This window comes from Pseudonaja textilis, chromosome 3 (genome assembly GCF_049901715.1).
Source record: "Pseudonaja textilis isolate UNSWEBS1 chromosome 3, rPseTex1.2, whole genome shotgun sequence".
Classification (NCBI taxonomy): domain Eukaryota; kingdom Metazoa; phylum Chordata; class Lepidosauria; order Squamata; family Elapidae; genus Pseudonaja; species Pseudonaja textilis.
The window spans coordinates 36,236,557-36,247,899 of NC_141992.1; the positions used below are offsets into that span (position 1 = coordinate 36,236,557).

Sequence of the window (11,343 nt, forward strand, 5' to 3'; positions counted from 1 at the left end):
AATTCCTCAGCCAGCAAAGCTGGGAGTTGAAGTCCACAAGTCTTAAAGTTGCCAAGGTTGGACACCCCTGGTTTAAGTCCTGTGCTAATTTACACTTTCTATTATTGCATGTCTTGTTTAGTAAACAAAGGTTTCTAGTCTCACAGCAGATCATTTTGAGGCCTGGGCTGAGAGAAAGTTTGCTCTTAATTAGTCCTACACAACTTTTACTTTATCTGGGCACTTTGCCACAAACCACAGTAGATCAGCTTTTGCCTATTGGGCTGAAGTTTACCAGTAACTAAGTTCACAGAGTTCTTTGTACCTTGTGGAAAAAAATGCTTGTACCTCATTCAGCAGGAATGCCAGTATAACATGTGCCAGTAGTTACTTTGGTTTACAAGGCATATTATTCTCTTCTGTTTGCACTGTATTTCCAAATAATGGTATTAGAAAATGTACTACTATTCAAACTTTCATTTTGGCCAAGCTGGCTGAGATTTCTGGAAGTTGTAATTCTAAGAATGAGACACAAGAAAATGAAATGATGGTACAAGTAAATTTGGAACGAACATGCATTTATTTCAAACATATGTACTTAAGACATGGAGATCAAGGGATGCTATCAGAGACTTTATAGCAGCATTTTACAAACTCAGAAACTTAAGGCATGTAGATTTCAACCCCAAGAATTCCGAACTAGTTTTAAAGTTGCCAGCTTGAAAAATGACCCCTCAACAGTGGCCCTCAAAACACACAGAACAGCAAGGAAGACCAAGAGAAAGCATGCACAATCTTCATGGTGGTCCTTTTTCACGTCTCGGAGCAGAGTTGGACTTCTGCTTGTCATGCAGACCTAGAGCATGAGAGAAAATTATGGAAGATTGTCTTCTAAACTGAGCAAAAAAAAATCTTCCTGAAAAGAACAGCTAGGATACTTTCCAGCACATGACAAATGTCGGAAAAAGTGGTAGAGGGGGTGAAGTCCAGCTGTTCTGTCAGAGCGGTAGGCAAGATGGCCTTTGGGAAACCTCCCTCTTCCAATTGCTGGGGTCCACTCTATAATTTTTGTCACACATACCTCTCTTGCCTCCAGCATTTCCTCACCCAGGAGCTTCTCCCTTACCCCAGCATGCTTTTTTCTCATCTCCCACTATTTTTCTCTTCACTGCTATTGCTGCAGAATCACCCTACTATCTTTTTCTTTCCAGTTTCCTTTTACTTTTTAAATCAATTTTGGATAATTATTTAAGATATGCTCTACAGCATATTTCCTCCAAAAAAGTTATGATTAGAAGGACTTTGAACTGTTTTCAGCATGACTAATGCCTTTGGGGTCCTTGATTTGGCCAAGTACAAATAAGCCATAATCAGAAGACAATTGGGTCCCATCTAGTACTCCAACATTTCCTCTACTATCCCATTATAATTTTTTTTTTTTTGCTTACTTTCTGACGAGAACAAATAGATTTCATTCAACCCACAGGAACCAAATTGTTCTCGGCTGGCCTACTCAGTGTGTGGTATGAAAGCAGTATTTGTATATCATATTTATTATACAAAATGCTACATTTCTTGTGCACGTAGGTTTCACTGATGTCAAACTAACCCTAACCCTTCCCCCCCCCCAATTGCTCTCAGTTGTACTGCATCTCCTATGCAACTTTTAGAAAACAGTGTGCAAGATTTGTGCAAGGAGTCTTCTATTAATAAAAAATGTTTTCTTTCTTCATAAACTGGTTGTCTTGGAGAAGATTAACATCTAATGGACAAGTTATACATTGAACGCCACTTAATAAAGAAGAGGGAAGAAAGACTGCAGAATTGTTTGAGATGAAAGTATGTTTATCTGCAAGTAAATCAGAAAGCCCCTAATTTTTTTTTACCCTGAGATATTAGCAGTAGGATGCAAATATCCTTAAAGATAAAATTTTTATATTTCTGAAACTTACTGGCTCATTTTTTTGTCTCATACTTGGAAATAAAAAGATTGGATATTTCCCCATCTTGCTGGGATATGATGTAAAATTGTTGTCATACAATCTTACTGTTTCCCCAAAGACTAGGTGCAGCTCAGCAGATTTCCTATTTGTAAAATGTATTAGCCAGTAAGAGATGAAGTGATGCTCCTTAGCGTGCCATGAACCTAGTTCTTCTGGTTGGTCTCACTTGGATAGTTTCAAGTCAAGTTCAACATTGATACAAATGTACTGATGACCCCCTGTTAAAGAAAATGTGTGTATGTCAGTCAGTAATAGAAGAAGGACTTGAAGAAGGAAGAAGAGATAGAGAGTTATACAAAAGGAAAAAGAATGGAAAGAGACACAGGAGGAAAAACAAAGAGAAAATCATGTGCGGTCTATTTTTTCATAAAACAAATTTCATTAATTTATTTAAGCAATATCTAGGCCAGATTTCATTAAACTACGAGATGGCAGTAAAGAGTGGCAAAAGAGAGTATATTATTAATATTAAAGTAATTATGACAATATATTGGAAAATTCCATATTTTTAGGTTTGTCCCTGGAAGGACATCCTCTGTAGAGGGGATTTCACACATGGGCTTCCGTGATTTACAGAGCCTTATTTCAGAAGGTCCTGGAAGCCTGAGAAAGTTCTTGGTCCTTGGATGAGAGCAGAGATCAATGAACTGAGGAAGCGGAGTCATCAAATAGAACATTGTTCTTAGAATCTGCATGGCATCTGCCTCCAAAACTGCAAGTAAGAGAGCCTTCCACAAGCTGGCAGCCTTGAGATGTGTTGGAAGTGAATCCCCAAGAATTGTAGGCCGTATAGGAAACAGTGGGAAATATTTTAACATGTAGCCATGCTCTGTGACATATTTTGTAATATGAATACTCCTTTATCAATTGCTATCTTGAGATTTGTACAGAGGGGAAGCAAAACTAAGGAATATTAAACAGCATCAGTTCCAGTGTGTCCCTATTGTGCCTTAGGGTTGCAAAAGCATGGGTACGTTTTTATTTTTGGTCTGGAGGACCAAGTAGCAGACTGTACTACTTTATGAATAGATAGCATAAAAGACGCAGATTATATGACCTCCAGTTTTACTTAGGTCAGAAGTACAACTTGTGTAAACACACCACACACACATTAGTTGTTTTACACTGCTTATTGCCAGGCTAAAGTACCAGAAACAGAACAGAGATAAAGTTAAATATTACCTATGCTCTGCCCCCCAGGGAGTTAGTGCATTCCCTCCTTGAAACAGGTAAGCAGCTTGCTAATTAAACCTTTCCATGCAAACAAACAACATAGTACTTAGGCTGCATGGTTTAAAAGTTTGAGGACAGAATATGGTTTCACTTATTTACTCAAAATAAAAAAATAATTCCACCTCAATGGTGTACCTTTTGAGTTGGAGGATACAGAAATGTGACGAATAAATAAAAAATGATTTCAGTAGAATTACACACTGTCTATTAAAAGCATTGCAGGGCGGTGTGGGGGGGGTGGGACACAAAAATTCATTTAACCACCTTTTGCTGCACTTCCATCTTCTATCTTTTGGTACTGTAGTTCCATAAGGCATGTCAGATGAGTAAGAAGCTTAGAAACACAGGAACCAGATTTACAGTAGAGAATTTCCAAATAGTCTAAGATTACATAGTTAAACATAAGGCTTCCAATAGATTTGACAAGTTACTTCAAATAATATATTATGTATTTTATGATGTAGCAATAGCAATAGCACTTATATTCCACTTCACAGTGCCTCACAGCCCTCTCTAAGTGGTTTACAGAGTCAACATATTGCCCCAACAAGATGGGGCCTCATTTTACCCACCTCAGAAGGATGGAAGGCTGAGTCAACCATGAGCCAGTGAGACTCAAACTGCCAAAGTGCTGGCAGCCAGCAGTCAGCAGAAGTAGCCTGCAGTACTGCATTCTAACCACTGCGCCATCATGGCTCATGTAGTTGGAGAAATGAGTCACCAAAGAAAACATTACCACACTAAAGAAAAAGCCAATCTAAAAACTTTAATCCTGTACGTTTAAAAAAAAATATCATTGCTGTTTACTCCATTTACTTTCTAATTTTCTAGTTTGACTTTATCCCTTCATTAGCTTCATTTCTGTTTCTAAAGCCTTTTGCCTTGGTTAAGAAGAGATGCCTGGCTTTGAGTCAGCTGCTTTGCTCTCTTGTAACCATACTACATCAGAATAAGTATGGAGGGTTAATTGATCAATTACATATTTAATTAGCAGTTCTCCATGACCGTGGCTTGGCAAATAGTAGAGCCAATAGGTTTGTGTCTTAGTCTGGATTTTTTATGTATCTTATCTACCACTCTTTGTTCTGTTTTGTGCATTTATTTTCATTCTTCAAGAAGCATAGAAACCTTACAAGTCCTCCATTATTCCTGAATCTGTTCCAGAGCTCTGTATTCCCACACTAACACCTACATTTAGTACCTGGGATCAGAGGCATCTGTGGGGCACGGCAGATTTTCCAAAAGTCAAGATAGTGGTCACAACTGGATAATTAAGTCACCACTTTCACCATCCCTACAGTTGGCTATGTATTTTTATGGATTTTTTTAAAAAAATAAGGAGATCAAAATGAACACAAAAAATATAAAATAAAGAAGAAAAAAGGAAAGAAATCAAAGAAGGAAAAATTCAAGAAAAGAAAAAAGATGAAGAAAAATAGAAATATATATATGTATGTGACTTCTGATATTCTTCACAGTAGTGATTACAATATATTTTAATCTTTCTCTAAATCTTCACCATATCACTCTTCTTTCTATAATTTATCCTGTTTAATCATCAAACCATAAATCACGTTCATTTCCCCCCATTTTTATGCAACAAGTCTATAAGAGGCTTCCAGTTACCATTATATGTAGATAGTGTGTTTTCTCTAATCAAAGACAGTAATTTAGTCATCTCAGCAAGATCTACCAATTTCACCAACCACCGTGTTGACTCTTTCTATCTCTGGTCATATAATCACCTTGCCACAGTAATCATATATTGAAATTATCTTCCATGGCTTTTGATCCCTGCTTATGGTTGGACTGCTTTATTTTCAACACAACTGTAGCATATCTGATGCTACACATCTCCCATGATAGCAATAAAACTTAGATTTACTATTCCCTAATGCTTCGCAGCACTTTCTGAGCATCTTACAAATGTCACCATATCACCAGCACTCTCTGAGCAACTTACAAATGTCACCCTCAAGAACCTGGATCTTCTTCATTTTACTGACCTTGGAAAGAGAGAAGCCAGTCAGGATTGAATTCCTGACTGTGGGCAGAGTTAGCCTGCAATATTGCATTTTGACCTCTGTACCATGATGGCTCTGATGAAGGCCAAAAGAGATTGTGATTTTTCCCACGGACAAGAGGTCCTGCTTTACTACACTTTCCATTGTTCAGTTGATTAAGCATTGTAATCATAATTTCTTAAAGTGTGAAGTTCTGAACAACTTTGCACATTCCTCCCCAAAGGCATCCTTCAGGGGCTGTGGATTGCTTGTTTGTCTGTATACATATCACTCCACTGATTCTGTTTTAAACTGCTGCTGGGATTGTTCAGGGCAGTTTTGACACTACATATCATTGCAAAGATTTTGACAAGCAGAACAACCGAAACAAAGGGAGCTGGGTATGAAACTGACAGAAATTCCATTTTCTCTTCTCTTCACCTTTAAAAGCAGCTGGCCTAAAATCCTCCAGTTTGGTAAGGGTGATTTTGTTCAATTGCATCATGGATAGGATGGGACCTGTGGTAGTAATAGTAAGAGGGTTGATTTGTTCCAAAAATCTTCCTTGCCTTCCCCACAAGAAACCTTTAGGTTCATGTTAATGGTGCCTATCTGAAGGCAGAGTTTGCTATTTTAGAATAAAGAACCCAATTATCCTTTAAAAAACAACTGCTCAGCTGATTGGAATAAGGGCAACAGCCAAACCAGTGTACAGTCTGTATTCTGGAAATAAACCTGAGTCAGACTCTGATTGAATAGTATGTTTTTCATTCTTTTATTGGTCAGCTGGGAGGAAACACAAACTGGGCTACTAGAAAACCCAGAACATAAATTTATACTACTTTACCTACTCTCTGCATTCTGAAATCAATAGCAGTAAAGAGAAATGCCTAGCCAATTTCTACTTAGTCAACATGGAAATTCCAAATACCGGAAAACAATCATTATGTTTTTATACATACACTTGAAATGTGAGTTCAAAGCTATTATCGCAATATGTATCATAGGTTTGCTATGCTGTTGTTCTAGAAGCACCATAACTTCAGGTCCGTCTACTTAAAGAAGAAAAAAAGGCACTGGTACAGCATAATGTACCCTCTCCCCCAAACTAGGCCATAAACTGTCATTCACACTAGAACAACAAAATTATACCAGCATTATAGAGGAAGAAACTTTCACAAGACTTTAGACTGTCTCAGAAGATCTTAAAAAGACAAGTTTTAATATATTATAATTGCTACTTAATGATACACGTGTCATGTGCCTCACATGTAACTGCATCGGTGTAACTCTTCTTCTCTACCCTCTCCATCTCCTTTTCAAACCTTTCATTGGTTTCATCATACCACATATCTGATGCAGTGAAATACGGTTTGGGAATGCATATGCCCTTTAATAAAATGTGTTATTTATTTATTAAATTTACATGCTGTGACTCTGGGCAGTTTACAATGTAGTACAAATAGAAATATAAAAACAATTCTAAATGTAAAAGCAAATAGATTGCAAAGGATGAAATGTAAACCAAGCAAGTGGAGCAGAGGAGGTGTTTTCTCTATCTCTACACCAACCACCTCCAGCCTACAGCTTCTCCATCAACCATGCCAACTGGGAGTGGATTTCATTTTTGGTGGTGAGATGTTCCAAACAGTGAGGAACATGGTAGAAAAGATTGTTCTCCTAGACACTGCCAGCAAAAATATGCAGTAAGCCCCTTCTGCCAGAAGGAGTGGGGCAGGCTGGTCCCATTGGGGCAAGACAGTTCCTCAGATAATTTGGACCTATGTCATAAAGGGCTTTAATGGTGATAGGCAACACACTGAAGTGTACCTGGAAGCTAGTGTTTGTTGGAAAAGGCTACCAGATTTCTGGTTTTTCATCATCATTATCAGGTTAACCAAACATTAAAATAACCACTGGTTGTTACTGTATGCAAATTGTTTCTTGGAAGCTATTCTTCCTTATTGGTTCAGTCATAAGACATATATAGCCTTGGCAATATAACCATAATGTGATATTTCAATACAACATTATCACATTACCATTTATGGTAATGAAATCATAATGAAAGGCAAATGTCAGAATGCAATGCTGAGACAAAAGAATTTTCTATCCACCAGGAAAATGAAAGCAAGGAAGAAATTTTTGGATTGTACTGGCAACTAGAAATCAACTTAAAGATGAAGTCTGGGATCCAGAGCCAAAGGAGTAAATCACCAGTACTATAGCAGGTGGTTGCATCATTTATATTTTCCCCTCATCCTTGCAAAAATGATCTATACTTCAGGGGCAGTAAATGGGTACTAGTTATGTCTCCCATGATAATAATTTCAGAAACAGTTAAACTTTCCAGGATACTTTTTTTTGTGAAAATTCACACACCATGTTACCAAAATTGCAAATTACCAAACAGTGAAAATGTTAGGGATTCCTGCTCCACTATAGGATTGAGATTGCTACATGAATTGCTACATGGATATCTTTTGTAACCTTATCTTAAATCGAATAGTTGGTATAATCCACAATTGTATGCTTCTATCATAGCCTACTGTCTGGTCATTTACCAATAGAATGGGCCACATATGGCCAACTGTATACTATGGAATTTCTGCCAGGGGCCATTGATAGGAGTTGCATTTCAACAACATAGGTGTGTCACATTTCATCTATCCTTGATTCAACAAGAAATACTAGGGAAGGAATCTGGATATTCTGCATGTTGTTTACTACTGGTTTATTCTTATTTTGAGCTTCTTGAGAATAGATTCAAGCATGAATAATGAAGCCTTACCCTAATTAACCCTAACTATGAATGAGTTATGATGTTATCTAAGAAAAAAAAGATTTTGTATAAAGTATGTTATTAATATAATTTAACAACAACTGCAAATTGCACAAATAATATTGCATCTAATGTGATTCAAAATTCAATCCTAATTCACCTAACCCACTAAGTCTTTTAAGGTAGCAAAATACAAATTTTGGTAGGTTACTATATGGGATATTTCAATATATTCTTAATAGACATCAAGGGACAAAGGGAATGCTACCAACTCACTTAGGTGACTTCTTATTCGTTTACATTTTGGATTATTTATTTAAAAATAATTATTGTACTTAGCACTTTATGGTTCTTACTGTGGTGGAAATAGGCTTTTCAGGTGGGGTGGAAATGATATCTCCACCCCAAGAATAGTTCTTTCTTAATTGGTTTGAGGGCCTCCATAAGGAGAAAGCATCCATCAAGCCATCTGGTAAAATAACAAGGAAGAGAGATAGTTGTTTCTCTGAATTGGTGTTATTATAGCTAATCCCTGAAGAATGAAGCTTTTTGTCCTTAAAACTGTCTGTACAGTCTGTAGCTGTTTCCATTTGTCCATACAATGGCTAATTCCTTTGAAAGATCTGCTAAGATTTCAGCTGGAGCATCAGCTATATCCTATGGCAATGACTTTCAAACTTCTTGGATTAAGACCTTAACTCCAGGATCACTTGGAGTTAAGGTCCTGCTAATGGTGGGCACATGATGGCACAAGGTGTTTACTATTCTCCCGCCCCCACTCTTACAAAGGCACTGACTTTTCTGCATTAATGAAACATTGCTAAAAGCCGATTACAAAGAAAAGCTGGTTAAAAATGGAGGAGAAGGGCTTTTGACAGATTTATTATTTCCCAGGTTAATTGCAGGTAGGAACCTTTCATTAAAGTAATGCTATGTTAACCGTCTGCATTCAACTGTCAACAACAAGAGAAGTCCCCCTCCTTTTCCGCCCAAGGGATGGGAGATTGCTTCCAAACCAACCAGTCGCTCAGGTTTATTGGATAAGAAAATTAAATGCAGGAAGGAAAAATAAGGGAGGTAACAGCAAGGAATATATTGTGAAAGGGAAATCTGGCTGGTTCACAGGAGTTCCTGAGCCAGACCCCTGTAGCTTCGTCACTGACAGGGAAGATTTTGCTGGGAACCACACTTAGATAATCAATTCATACCATAAAATTCCTGAAAATAACACCTGGGACCTGAATTTACTTATTGCTTTGACTATCAGGGTAGATGAAACTAGGTCTTGATTAAGTCTAGTTGGGCCTCCAGATTCCTTTGGATGCTAAGCAAATTGTGCTCTTGCTATAATCTTCTGGGAGGGTTATGTTATAAGCATAAAAGCAGAAAAAGTCAAGGAGACTAGGCTTTCTCTGTATCGGGGTATCAAACTCATGTTGTCACAGCGGCTTTACGTGACGTTTCAGGACCTTTTCCCCCTTTGCTAAACTGGGTGTAGCCAGTGCGTGATGCATCTGGCCCACAGGCCAGGAGTTTGACAGCCCTCCTCTTTATCTCCTGATATAGGTAATCCTCAATTTATAAACTACAATTGGAACCAGGATTTCTGTTGCTAAGCAAGGTGGTTAATGAATTCACACCTGATTTTATGGCCTTTCTGCCCTGGTTGTTAAAGGAACCATTAGAGTTGTGAAGTGAATCATGCAGTCATTAAACAAATCTGGCTTCCCTCATTGACTTTGCTTGTTGGAAGCCAACTTGGAACGTTAATCCCAGGACTCTGCAATTATCATAAATATGTGCCAGTTGCCAAGCAACTGAATTTTGATCACATGATCATGGATATGACGTAACAATCATAAGTGTTGAGACCTGTCATAAATCACTATTTTCAGGGCCATTGTAACTTCAAATGAATGGTTGTAAGCATAGGACTACCTATACTCCTTTCTACCTTATATATGATCTATAATGCACTTTGATTGAAGCTGGGGTTGAAAAACCAAAGCCCACAGCAATGTGTAACGCCCAGTGATTCTTAGATCCCCTCCAGTCACAATAGCTAAAAAAGAGTAGCATAGTTTCCTCTCACAAAAACTACGAAACAAACCCTAAAAGAGACTTAGTACATTTGAAAAACACAAAAAATATAATATCTACCCTTTCCTTTCAGTAGCAAACCTAGAGGTGGTAGTGGGAGGCAGAAAATACTGGTCCCAATCAAAAGGTATGACAAGTGCTAAGTACTATAATTATTTTTAAATAAATAATCCAAAATGTAAACAAATAAGAAAAGACACCTAAGTGAGTACTTGGTGGGTGTGACGGGGAAGGATACTGTAAAATCCCCATTCCCTCCCCACTCCTGGAGAAAGGTTGCACAATCCCATTCCCTCCCACCCTACTAACCTGCTTTCCAGCTCTGTTCTCCTTTGCAGGGCAACAAAAGAAGATCCAATCAATCAGCTGGGACTCGGGAGGCAGAGAATAGATGGTGGAGGGACCAGTCAGAGGTGGTATTTGCCGGTTCTCCAAACTACTCAAAATTTCCGCTCTCTGTTTTCCAGAACTGGTCAGAACCTGCTGAATACCACCTCTGGTAGGGATTGTTGGTCCAGGAAACTTACTGTGGGCTGGTTGGCTAAATGTGCCCTCACCCGCATTTGGTTGTAGACCTCAGATTTAGGATAAATGAATGTCAAGAATTATTTAATCAGCAATGGAAATGAAACAAGTACAACTTGCATTTTGCTGATGAGGAAACTAGAAATAGGCTTTTCTTGGTCTTGCTCTCTTTCTCTTATTTTTGCTAAAAATGTTTTGACATCCATGGATTCTTTCAGAAAATGACACAGATCATTGTATGCGTGCATATATACATGTGCAAGATATAGTACTGGTCACTTATATTTTAAGTACCAAGTCTGAAGCGTCTTGTCTCAGGTGATCTTTCTTCAAATCATATTTGGTTAGCTGAATAGAAAAGGAAAAGTTATGAGTTTCTCAGGATTTGCTGGATAATAGGTTTCCCTTTTCAAATCACAGGTTATCCATGCATAGCCACTTTTCTCTGTGTATCTGAGGATGGAATAAGCCTGGATGGATGGAGAGACAACAATATTTTTAGAACTATGGGCATGAATGTTCCCTAGGAATACAATCTATAAGGAAATAAACAAACAGCAATAGAACTTAGACTTATATACTGCTTTATAGTGCTTTACAGCCCTCTTTAAGCGGTTTACATATTGGCCCCAACAATTTTACCCACCTGAATCAACCTTGAGCCTGGTGGGATTTGAACTGCCAAATTGTAGGCAGCTGGCTGCAGCAGAAGTACCTT

At 38.0% G+C, this 11,343-nt stretch overlaps 1 long non-coding RNA gene across 1 annotated transcript; it reads right to left on the reverse strand.

The window, feature by feature from the left end:
• Positions 1 to 540: 540 nt before the first annotated feature.
• On the reverse strand, positions 541 to 11,101 carry LOC148126074 (uncharacterized). The gene is made up of 2 exons (XR_015743358.1): positions 10,920 to 11,101; positions 541 to 835 (listed from the first exon to the last, which is right to left on the reverse strand). It is a non-coding gene; the product is annotated as an uncharacterized LOC148126074 (long non-coding RNA).
• Between the last annotated feature and the right edge of the window lie 242 nt (positions 11,102 to 11,343).